Source organism: Sitophilus oryzae, unplaced genomic scaffold (genome assembly GCF_002938485.1).
Source record: "Sitophilus oryzae breed Bouriz unplaced genomic scaffold, Soryzae_2.0 scaffold_863_pilon_pilon, whole genome shotgun sequence".
Classification (NCBI taxonomy): Eukaryota; Metazoa; Arthropoda; class Insecta; order Coleoptera; family Curculionidae; genus Sitophilus; species Sitophilus oryzae.
The window spans coordinates 338,101-351,517 of NW_022147487.1; the positions used below are offsets into that span (position 1 = coordinate 338,101).

Genomic DNA, 13,417 nt, shown 5'->3' on the forward strand with positions numbered 1-13,417 from the left:
ACATCACGTACCGGCGATATTTTTAGACTTTTCCGCGAAAATCCACTTTTCCGATATGCCCGTTGTGTTATTGAAAAGTGCACTGCGTAACGTCCGCCGATCCGAACTATAGAGAAAGGAAATGTGTTTATTTAATCGGGAAAATTTGTTTATATTTTGGGAAAAGATTTGTTTAACGATAGTGGAGGAGAACACCTGTGTACACTGGATGTTTAAACGGTTTACTTTCTCTATCTTTTGAAGAGAATTTTCTCAAATAGATCAACATATAAATACATTTTGAGTTTGAGTATATTTGATGGTTCTTTCTTACTCTTTATACAAGAGTTGTCTTTATTATTTTGCATTTAGAGGTAAAAAAAATGGCGCCGGGAGGCACGTATAGCCGCCCATACTTGATATTTTTTTTATCTCAAAAACTGCGACGTTGACTGATTTTGATGTTATTTACAAATTTTGTTGCAAATATTATTCCTAATCTTAAATTGAAAACCGGCGTTTCGTTAGCTACTGTAATTTTAGAGTCACGATTTTTTTAAATTTTTAACCCCCTCCCATACCCCTTTACCAACACCCCACCCCCACCAAAAACTGATGACCAGATTGTCGGGTGCCACAGTATTTTTATGCCAAATTTGATTAAAATCGGTTTAGCGGTTTTTGAGTTATCGTGTTACAGACGGACAGACAGACAGACACCATGAAAATATTTTGTATTTAGGTCATTTATGATCCAAAAAAAAATAAGAAACGTAAACTCAGAACTACAACCTGAAATAAGCAAATCGGAAATTAAGAGAGCATTGAAGAAAATGAGAAACAACAAATCACCTGGAAAAGACGAAATAACAACAGAAATGCTAAAGTACGGCGGAAAAGCTGAAGTTAATACTCTTTATATTCTCCTGAATAAAATCCTAATAGAAAAAATAATCCCAAACGACTGGAAGGAATCTATAACCATCATCCTACATAAAAAAGGTGATAGGGTAGATCTAAAAAACTATCGTCCTATAACACTCCTTAACGTAATTTATAAGCTCTTCACGAAAATATTAACCGATAGACTAACAACAAAATTTGACGGATACCAAGCAAAAGAACAACCAGGCTTCAGAAAAGGATACAGTACAGTTGACCACTTATTAACGATGAAAATGCTAATAGAACGAGCCAATGAATAAAACATCCCACTATATATTGCTTCTTCTTCTTCTTCTTTTAGAAGGCGTATCGCCTGTTTAGTTCCGGTTTCCTCCTCGTCTAAGCAACTCTTCCGAGGTTGACTGCCAACTGTCTTGCCAACGTTTAGGTGGTCGTCCAGTAGGTCTTCTGCCATGGGGTACGTTGTTGCGAATTATTATGGCCATTCTGTCGGGGCCCATTCTATTGACATGCTGGTTCCATTCTATTCTTCTCTGCCTTATCCATCTGACAACGTCGTTTGTTTGGCACTTTTCTCTTATGTCTACATTTCTCTGTCTGTCCCTCAATGTGTATCCAGTTATCATTCTTAAGGTCTTCATTTCAGTAGTTCGTAGGATTCTCTTTGTTACTGATGTTTCAGCTCTGGTTTCCGCACCATTTGTCATCACTGGTCGTATGCAGGTTTGTTGGCTTGTTTCCTTACTTCTTCTTCCAGGAATCCTGAGCTTGTAATTTTGCATCCGAGGTATTCGAATGACATTATCTGTTTTTATTACCAATTTGCACCGTAGAGGCTCCTTTGTAATGGTCATGCATTTGGTCTTATTTGTGGAAATTTGCATGTTAAGTTTTTCTGCCTGTCTGTTAAAAGCTTGTAGCATTCTTTGGAGGTCGTCCTCTGACTCTGCAATAAGTACTGCGTCATCGGCATAGCATAATATGTTCACTTTATGCATTCCCATTCGATATCCTAATCCAGTATTCTTGACGGTTTTTATTACTTGATCCATGATTGTGTTGAATAATAGAGGGCTGAGGCTGTCGCCTTGGCGAATACCATTTGCAGTTCGAAGATGCTGCGTTAAGGTAACGTTTGTTCTTATTTGGGTTGTTGTGTTTGTGTTTATGTCCTTGATAAGTTCTGTGAGTTCTTTCGAGAGATTACTGCTTTCCAAGATGGTGATGATGTCTTTTAGTTGGACTCTATCAAAGGCCTTTGTTAAATCTATAAAACATAGATAGGCTGGAGAGTTATACTCTAAGAATTTTTCAACTAGTTGCCTGAGTATGAATAGTGCATCGGTAGTTGATCGGTTTCTTCGGAATCCTTGTTGTTCCTCGCTTATTGGCACTATTGAGGAGATTTTGTCCGCAATGATCTTAGCCAGAAGTTTTAGCGAGGTGCTCAGTAATGTTATTCCTCTATAGTTTGCTGGGTCTGTTTTATCTCCCTTTTTAAAAATGGGTATTGTTATACTTTGTTTCCATTCTTCTGGTATTTTCTTATGTTGTAATATAATGTTAAACAGTTTTGTGTATTCCTCTATGATAGCCGTGCCTGCGTTTTTTATTAGCTCGTTTCGTATTTTATCTTTCGTACTTTATCTTTATTAGGAGATTTTCTACAAACTATATATTGCATTTGTAGGTTTTGAAAAGGCTTTTGACAGTATTGAGCACTGGGCAGTAAAAACTTCCTTAATAAATAGCAGGATAGACTACAGATACGCAGACTTAATAGCCATCATATATAGCCAAGCAACAACAACAATTAAAATCCACGAAAGAACAAAGCCAATTCGCATAGGAAGAGGTGTCAGACAGGGTGACACAATATCCCCTAAACTCTTTAACCAGGCATTAGAAGACGTTTTCAAAAATTTAGACTGGGAAGAAAAAGGTATCAAAATATGTGGACAATACTTAAATCACCTAAGATATGCGGATGATATCGCCTTAATAACAGAAAAGAAAGAAGAACTGGTAGAAATGCTGGAAGAACTGGATACAGCAGCTAGAAGAATAGGCCTAAATATGAACTACACTAAAACTAAAATCATAACAAACACAGATGAAAACATAACAACCAGAATAAACCAAGAAAAAATTGAACAAGTTGAAGACTATATAAATCTGGGACAAATGATTAAACTGAAAAAAGAAAACCAAACAGCTGAAATAAAGAGACGAGTAAGACTGGCCTGGGCAGCATTTGGAAAATTAAGTTACATATTAAAAAATAAAAGATATCCACAGTACCTCAAAACCAAAGTATATAATCAATGTGTACACCCTGTACTTACTTACGGATCACAGACCTGGACACTGACAAAATCAAACATGGATCAGGTAACAAAATCTCAAAGATCTATGGAAAGAAAAATGCTACATATAAGGCTGACAGATAGAAAAAGGAATGAGTGGATCAGAGGAAAAACTAAAGTAAGGGATGTTAAAAGTGAAGTAGCAAAATTGATGTATAACTTTTTTTTAGAAACACCCTGTATAATTCTATATATTTTTATAAAATGCTTTCAGTTAACCTACATCTGCTGCCAAAATTTCATTTCGATATAATCTACTGTTCTCCTTAGAGCTTCTGCGGTGTATGAGAGGCGCCGCGCCGCACACTGGTTCGCTCTTATGGACGTACGTGGCCAAAACCTGTATATTATTATATCGGGGAAAATTAATGTATCAGTTAATATTTTTTAGTAAATCTATAAATATTTAGGCGTTTGGAGTTGCCAAACATATAAAAAAAGTTCTTTATCGTTAGACGTTTTCAATTATACAGGTAAAGTAACGATGGTTCATTAGAATTTAAAAGCGCAATTTATTTACCAATATTAATAAGTATTACTTTATAAAGTTATTTAGCAAAAATTAAAAAACAACAAACAGAATGAACAATGGTTAGAAGATATGCGGTAAATCGTTGATAAGCTAATAAAGATACAGGGTGTCCCATAAGTGTGAGAAAGTTCAATATTGTCGTTGCGTAGACGAAAATATGAAAAAAGTATTATATAAATATTTGCATGTTTTATTAAGGTGTATATGCTAAAAATATTTTTTGTATAAAGGGTGTCCCAAAGTAATGATAAAATCCTGGGCTTTTTAAATCATAACTCCCTTTTTTCTGTACATAATTTGATTCAGCATAAAATTGTGCATATAGGACACTATTTTTATTTGAAAAACTATGCGGTGTTACCATGCTATTTTTATTTATTAAAATTTTCATTAATAATAGTAGGTATATCCGAAAATTGGTTAAAATCTGAGGTTAATTTATATTTGTTAATATCTAATGCTATACTATGTTAATACCCTGTACTTTACCAATATTTTCTTAACGCCAAAGAAAATAGAATAAATTTGTGAAAAAAACTCACATTATCTTATACCGGTCATTTTTTATGGCGTGGCTAACAATGAAATATTTAAAATGCTCTATTTCAATTTTTAAATGCACATTTATAAACCATGCAACATTTATATAAGACGTTTGTTTACAAGACAATTTATGCTGAATAGCAGATATTAGCAGCTAATTTGACATGGTTCTCAAAAAAGACATTATGAAGTTTCATTTAAGTTAAAAAAACAATCACTTAGTTCAGCTGCGATATCCTTGATTTAGTTATGTATATAAAATATATTTCACAGGTACAATATAATTTTGATATTTTCAAATGGTTAGTACTATTTTTTTTTCATTTTATCTGTCAAAAACTGATATTATATGAGGAAAGTATACGTGCAGTATGGTCTAATTATAAAATGCACTATTTAATATTATTTTGAAAACACTAAGTGAGTAATTTATTCATTGTCGATACAAAAACAGTTATATATGCTTTTTTAGACTATTGCAAATAAAATGTTATCACATAAGTGCTCTAAAGTGCATGAATTTCCAAAATATATTTTTATAACAAACCTTTCATGTTTTTAAATATATATTATAAAATATTTGATCATATATGATCAAAATATTTTTTTCGATATATTGAGTTTTGGCCAAATTTTTATAAGGGAGGGAACTACTGTGCGCCGCCCTGTATAGTCTTATTAGTGTTGGTTTAATAAACAAACTTAATATGACTACCAGTCTAAGTAAAGTAAAACAATTTACGGCACATATACTATACCAGAAACGGTTGTATTTGCCTTGTTAGTGGCACACTCGGTCGCCTTATTAGTCACATTTCCAACGAAAAAACATTTGACTGCCGACTGTATATGGTAAGTTGATCTTCCATAACAGTACAGGCGAGGTGCCAGGCTGTCTGTTAAATCGACTCTGTACCGTCTGTGCAAGGTAATTGCCATTTTATTTATTATTTCGTTAGTTTTTCTTGTTGTTTCTTTCGCGCCAGCACGAGCTATAGACAGACTGAACAACAACACTTACAACACAAAACAAATGAAGCTTTCGATTTAAAAGCTTATAAGATTAAACTGCAGTTTAAGCTTTATTGGGAACCCCGAAATTAGGGGAATAAATTAGTGGTTTCAATTAGCATCGAAATTTGTTCCCCTAAATTCAATGTAAGCATTCAGAACGTCTAAATTGGAGATAGTAATTTTCAGTTAGTATATAGAAAAAGCTAAAAAACCTTTAACTTTTTCTAATAATTATATTTCAAAATTTCCGGATAATGTCATTCTGACCATTCTGACCTTTGATTATCATCAGTCAATAGAATATAAAATATAAGCTGCATAAAACATAATCTGCAGATAAAAGTAAGTAAAAAAGTTTGTATAAATGTACGTCCTAAAATGTTTAATTTGGGATATACAGGACGTAGAGAAATTTCTTTTAATTTCGATTTTTTCCAAATAGTTAATGAAGTAACGTCAATATATTTTAACAAAAAACGGTGTCTGGTAGTTTTTTGACATGAGAAATTCGATTTTGATGTCAATATGACTCCTATTTGTAGGGGGCGCCATCTACATGTGTTTTGGCTGTTTTGAAGAGTAATAACTTTTCGCCCGTACCTGTATAAAACCACAGAGCAAAAAAATCTACATTTCCGTGATTTTTTACGTAAAAAATGTCTCTTGGCAAAACTCGCTACGAGCAATAATTTTTTAAATCATACATTTTTTAATGCAAATTTTCTTTGAAAAAAATGATGAAAAAAACAGTTCCTGTTGAACTTTTGGCACAAAAACCTTTCAAATTTATGATTTCAGTCTTTTTTCAATTTAGTCAACCTGTTTAATTTATATCATTGACGACAGGTATTGATAATTTCAACTCTAAATATCGAGAACCACTACTATTGGCGATTTTTACTAAAAGACCTTTTCTACGTGAAAAACGTCGTAAATGTATTTTTTTACTCAATAGTTTTATATTTTAATTGTGATTTTCTTGGGTAGAAGTTTTTTTATTAAAAATTAAATGATTTCTGGGTGTTTTAAATCATTTATTGCCGGCGTCTCGATTGGTGGCGTCCTCTAGAAGTAGGAATCATATTGACATTGAAATAAAATTTCTCATATCAAAAAAACTCCCAGATAACAATTTTCATCGAAATATTGACGAAAAAACCCGAAATAAAAATCAAACTTCTATACCCTGTATCTCTGAAACAAAGCATTTTAGGATATAAATTTATACGAACATTTTTACTCATTTTTATCTGCAGAATACACTGTCGAAGTTTCCCGAATACAATTCCTACCACCCTGTATATTTCAGGTAGCTTCATTTTGTACGGATAAGTTTATAACCAAGCCCACCTGCATAAATATAATAAATAATATAATAGTTCTAAATGCAACAACACGTTTTTCGATACCCAAATTCTCCAAATTATTATTCATTTCGTCCGTCCATAACATAAAATCATAAAGTAGCTAAAATTTAGTAGTGAAAAATTTTGACAAACGAAATGGACTACCATAAAAATAAATAAAGGATTAATATGCCCAAAGACTAATAAAACTCAAAGATGTTGACACTATTCAGGGCTTTTTAATGACATGAAATCCTTTTAATATACCTACCAACAGGTAGTATACTTTAGACTATAATTAGATTATAAATCCTATATTTAAAGTTAGATTTTGACTTGAATCCTACAAATAAGTGTAAGAGGACCAATATTTGATGAAGAACGATTTTAAAATTTTATTAAGTGTTTCGATTTGTGGCTATTACAGGATGTCACGTTATTCCGTGGACATAAAACTTCTATGTTTAGAGTAATCGAGTCACAAATTGATCATGATTTGTTGAATGATTGGTCTTCTCGCCGATTAGCAGAATAACTATTAAAATATTGGAAAAATTCACAAAAAAATTTACAGAAATAATTAAAAACAATTAGGTTCAGAACTCCGCCATCTTGTGCAATTGAGAGCTCACCTCACGCATGCTTATAGCTGATTTGTAGTGCTTGATGTCCACTGGAAATCAGTGATATACTAGACATTATAGAATAAGAATTCACGAAAAATAGAAAAAATTTAAACAAAAATAAACTGTATGTGTATAGTTTTTTTTGTGCACGGAATATTAGTTCACCCTATATATTTTTTTCGTAGATTATCACAATTTATAAACAGATATTTCAAAGAAAGAATTTCACAAAAATAAGTAACATTCTTATAAACCTTACCGGTATACGTTGAATATACGTATATTATACATTTATATTTTTAGAAAAGTTTTCAGAAAAAAAGAAATAAAATTTCAACATTTTAAAAAATTAAGATGACAAAAAAGAAACAACTAAAAATAAATATTAAAATAGAGAAAATAATAAAAATATATAATGATAAAAAATAAGAAGAAATTTTAACACAAATTAAAAAAATATACATATATGGTTTTGATAGTTTTTCGTATTTTTTTTTTCAACCCGATAAATGAATTATAAAAAAACATCACACAAATCAGTGTACCTATAATATAATACACTAAAAATGTTAGAAATGCATAATTTAAAACAATAATCACTAATAAAAAATCATTAATAGTAAATTAAAAAATAATAAAAAACCAAATAAAAAAATCAACACAAAAGTATCAAATTACCATCCATCAAAAGAAAGTAAATACAATAAAGTGAAAAAAAAATGAATACGAGAAAAATATAGAAAAATACACATTTGAAACCTATCACTATTTATTATTTCATACCAAACCAAAACAAACATGTAAGCTCTAGGTAATTTTGTATAAAAAAAATCTGTTTAAATAGATGAGTCCGCTGAAACATAATTTTAAAAAAAAAGAAAAAATAATAATATCCGCATTTTTAGCTTACCAAAATGTGACACATAATTAAGTTTAAATATTTCTTATAAACGATTTTTTCTTCTTAAGTGCAAGATCTAAGAAGACACTTAACACAAGTAGGTACTTACATTTTTGTATATTTCGAAGTATCAAAAAAATATTTAATCCAAACTGGTAAAACACTATTGTCCCAACTAGGTACTACAACACTACTACAAAAGTCAGTAAACACTATATATTCATCGATTACGAAAGCATTAAAACAGAACACTACAGCGACTGTCTGTCTGCCTGTGCCGGTACTACACAGAAAATTCTGAATTCTATTTGTGTATGATCTCTCTCACACTAGTCCATGGCACGCTCGAACCTTTTGCAAGTTCACCGATTACTGAAACATCCGAACATCGGCTATTCAGTGACCACCCTCTACCTGGTACTCTCTCAGGTGTGCTGCGGTAGTACCGCGACCAGGTGGGGGGAGCAAGAGGTAAAACAAACAGGAGTGAGAGAGACGGCACGAATGCGAACGGACCAATCAGGAGGCTGGAGGTATGAGATTGACACGTGCTCGTATTGTTTGGGAGCTTCAAGTCCCAAAGGTGCATGTGTTGTGGGTGAATTCGACTCAAAAAGAGGCGTGTAGTACCATGTTATGCATTGGCTTAGGATATAATAGGAAATACAAAGGGCTCAACTTTCGTTTAGCTGAAATCTGTTATATAAAAAATGACTTTATACAGGGTGGCGCACCTCATTCGCCTCGGTTGATTATACGGAAAGATGTAGAAACAAAATATTTATGGGTATATGTGGGGAGTCAATGTGCACAATTTAAAATTATTTTGAAATATACAGGGTGTCTCAGAACTAAGATCCATACCAAAGTTATATTTTTTCTTATGGAACACCCGGTATTTTATTGCATTTTTGGATTCTTGGGCCCAAAAAAAGACATTTATTATAAGGGTTCAATATGTTTAAAATCATTGGTTTTTGAGATATTTAAAGATATTTAAATATGCATGCTACAAGAGAATTGATTGTTAAGACCGTGTACAGGGTGGGTCAAATTCGACGCTTTTAAATGGAAACACCCTTTTCTATAGGAGATAGACGAAAACTAATATCGGTGTCTGGAGCTCAATTTTCTTCAAAAACATGATGGTGAAAACCGCACATCAATATTTGTTACCGTTTCGGAGTTACGGGGTGTTTTTCAAAAATGTGCATTTTTAACAAATCGCTGTAACTTTTTTGCTATGGAAAATTTTGTATTTCTATGAAAACATTTCCAAAGCACCTTTTTACGTAGAATTTAATGGTATAAGTATATTTTTTTTTAAATTAATAATTTAAGAGTTATCAACAGAAAAATTGATTTTTTATTTGGGACACCTTCTATATTTTTAATTAACCGAAAAGAATTTAAAATTACCCTTCCAAATATATAGCACACTTGATATTTTGTTATATTCACCTTCGAAATACAGAATTTTTAAAAGTTCGCCACTTTTAACTAGTTGGCTTTGGACCCCTCATTGATGATATGCCCTTAATGGAACTCGAAAACATATTTTCCAGCAAGAAGAGGCACCGTCTCAGAACGCTGAAGTTATCAGCACATTTTTGCAGCCAATTTCAAGAATGAATAGCTAACCAAGATCCCAGCCGTTGGCCGTCTAGGCCGCCTGACTTAGTGCCCACGGATCTAATCCTATGGATATATTTGCGGAAGAATAAACGTTCCATATTCTTCCGTATAATCTAGACAAGAATTAGAAATACTTAGCAGTTATGAGAGGGTATCTTTCACCCCCATTAAGTTAATGAATTCCGCGAGAAATGTTCAAAAACTACCCCGTCACTTCATAACAGAGGACGGTTGATATGTCGAACGCCTCTAGCAAAATCTCATGTCTTGGTTTGCTATTTATTTTTATTGTTATTAGATATAGTTTAAATGTGTTGATGTTGGTTAAATATATTTTAAATTGTTATAAAATTCTGCATCTCTCATAGCAAATATTATTTTCGTTTTAATTGATGCTCACAGCTAGAATTTTTTTGCATTACGGCCGATGTCGTTCAAAGCCTACTTATTTAAAGCGGGCGAATTTTTATATACTCTATATCTCGAAGAGGAATCGAGCAAAATATCAAGTGTGTTATATTTTTGGAAAGGTAATTTTAAATTCTTTTCAATAAATTAAAAATATACAGGGTGTCCCATATAAAAAATCAAATTTTCTGTTGATAATTCTTAAATTATTAATTTTAAAAAAATTATACTTAAACCATTAAATTCTACGTAAAAAGATGTTTTGGAAATGTTTTCATAAAAATAGAAAATTTTCTATAGCAAAAAAGTTACAGCGATTTGTTAAAAATGCACATGACCATGGATTGATTCGTCCTTTTTGGCCACTTTAGTTCCGCTGGGAGTCGAACCCAGACCGCGGAGGTGAACAGTCTGCAGCATTAAAGCACTACAAACTGTGCCAACCTCCCCGGCTATTCCGCACATTTCTTTTGGTGTGTTTATAGTGGAAAATATGTCTAAAATTCAACAGAACAACTAGCGTAAATTTAACTGACTATTCTAAAGTCAGAACATTTTTTATATAAAATGAAAATAAAAAGTTTCCGCGCAGTTTTTTTTGTGTTTTTATAATCGGAAAAATGTCTAAAATTTAATACAAACATTGATATAAATGTAACTGATTTCGGCTATTCTAAAGTCATAGCATTTTTTATATAAAATAAAAATCAAAAATTTTCGCAGACAATTTTTTGCGTTCTTATGTCCAGAAAAATGACAACATAAAATACATCCCAGAAGCTAGTTTTAATGTAGGTAACAGATTTCGGCCATTCTAAAGTCCGGAAAATGAAAATAACGCATTTCTACAGGAAAATTTTTGTATATTTGTACACCTAACGCCTTCTAGAACGCATAGGTATATAAAGTTATTTTTTATTTAACAGATTTCAGCTAAACGAAAGATCACCCGACTTATTCACCACAATACACCAAAACATGTTTACTTTTGCACTGGACACGCGTTTTACAACATTTCTTAGTCTTATTTCTTCTAACAGAAATGTTAAGCGACCAAGGTCTCGTCTGTTTTATCACGATGGAATGAAATTTTCGAACATGTGGAATTTGTGTAAAATCTACACAGAGACCGGTGCTTCGCAAATGAAGCAATACCAGAACAGGTATTTAGGAGATAAAAATAGAATCCAATTCTAATGTAAATAGGTGTAGCAGACTACTAGTAATTTGATTATTATATAATACAAACGCGGTTTAAAAAAATACAGACGGTATTGATGTTAAAATGACGTCTGATGATTTAAAAAAAAATCTGAGAAATATTTATTAGTGTTATTAAATTATTATTTTAATCTTATGTTTTTTTTTTAAGTTTTAGATTTTTGTAACTATAATTCTTACAGCATATTCAAGCTAGAAAGATATTGAAATATGTAGGAAATAGTTGAATAGCAATATATAAACAAAAATAGACCAATAATTGGGATCACTACTACTAGAAATCAACAGAAGAATTAAGATAATATGGAGGGGCTGGGAACACCCTCAAAAAGAAAATTCCACTTCTCCAACTCCCAGTGGATGACATACTAAGAATTTACAACTTTGAGAAACACCTCACTGTAGTATTGAGTAATAAAAAGGATTGGAAGAAAGAAACGCTTCCTCAGCATATAAAAGACCATACCATCACGTGGTATACTGATGCTTCCAAAACCAAAGCAGGGACAGGGATATAGGAGTATTTGGGCCGAAAACTCAATACTCCGAACCAATGGGCACCTACCCCGGTATCCTTCAGGCAGAAATTTACGCTATCGAAAGATGCGTACAATTTATCTCAGATAGGAACTATCGAAAACAGGAAATTTCCATTCTATCCGATAGTTAAGCAGTACTTAACGCGATCAACTCAGTAACCATCAATTCGAAATAGGCCAAAGAATGCCTAAAGCAGCTCAACAAATTAGGCAAAGAAAATAAAGTCCTCCTACTCTGGGTGCCTGCTCACCAAGGGATAGAAGGCAATGAAAAAGAAAATGATCTAGCTAGGAAAGGAGCGAATACTCCACTAACTGGACCAGAACCGTTCTGTTTTCTAAACGGGAACCAACTGAAAGCGGAACTGAAGAATCTGGAAGACTCCATCCGTAACTTGGAGTGGGTGTCCTCCAACGGTCTAAGACACCGAAAAAGTTCCTCAGAAGAGAAAAATCAAAGGTTTTCCTTGATTTAAGTAAAAACAATCTTCGGATTGTCACGGGGTTTCTAACAGGACACTGTCTCCACAACGAACACCTCAGTAGGCTGAAGCTGAGAAACAACGGCGAATGCAGATTCTGTGGGAAAATGGGGAAACATCAGATCACCTTATCACTGAGTGCGCCGAGACGACCACCATTCGTGCATTGAACTTTGGTACATTTGATGTCGAGGATGGAGAGCTAGCCTCTGTGGAGCCGTCTCAGATACTGGCTTTTGTTAAAGCCCTGAGACTGTATGATGAGTTTATGTTTCTTTTATTGAGATCTACCAGCCCTGAAAATATTTGCACTTATAAAGCCACCTCGTCTAATAAAAATTTTCAAACCAAACAAACAGATGTTTATTAAAATTATAAGTGTCTTATAGAAAGATATCTTACAAGAGTTATTTTACAAATTGGTGTTTATGTTTAAAAGCAACTGACGATTATACTGATGCAAATTGATTAATTAGTTATGTAGTTTCTAAGAATCTTACGTCACTTTAGTTAGAAGATTAACCATTTAAATTTAAAGAGACCTGGAAAAAGACCGAACCTGATATGGGACCATGCTATTCGGAAATTAGCTGGAAAAACCCCAACTATAGTCTATAAAATGAATAACTTTGAATTTTGACCGTTATTTTTTACCAACATTGCAAATATCAAATCCCTCTGTCCAAAAAGTTACTGATATTCTTTAAAATGAGTGCCTGAACGAATCAGATAGGTAACTCTTTTTACTTTCGTGAAATAGAAAAGGAAAATAATAAAACAAGTGACAGTTCTTCCACTTCTTGCAAAAATCGCCGCGAAATGTAATAATTGACAAAAGTAAAATGTCATCAGCTTTTGACATTTCTAAATATCAGCCCAATGCCGTCTCTAATAGAACAGCCTCGGAGCGAGATTTATG

General features: G+C 32.7%; 1 protein-coding gene across 2 annotated transcripts in view; it reads right to left on the reverse strand.

Annotated features, from left to right (window-relative positions):
- The window catches only part of LOC115890345 (protein decapentaplegic-like), a 114,657-nt gene that overhangs the window by 44,060 nt on the left and 57,180 nt on the right, over nucleotides 1-13,417 (reverse strand). Inside the window, exon 1 of one of the 2 annotated variants that reach the window (XM_030910538.1) lies at nucleotides 8,323-8,591. The exons of the other annotated variant lie outside the window; for it this stretch is intronic. The gene's annotated coding sequence lies outside the window, so the exon portion shown is untranslated. Of the gene's footprint in view, nucleotides 1-8,322; nucleotides 8,592-13,417 lie in introns of those variants that run through there. 2 annotated transcript variants of the gene reach the window in all.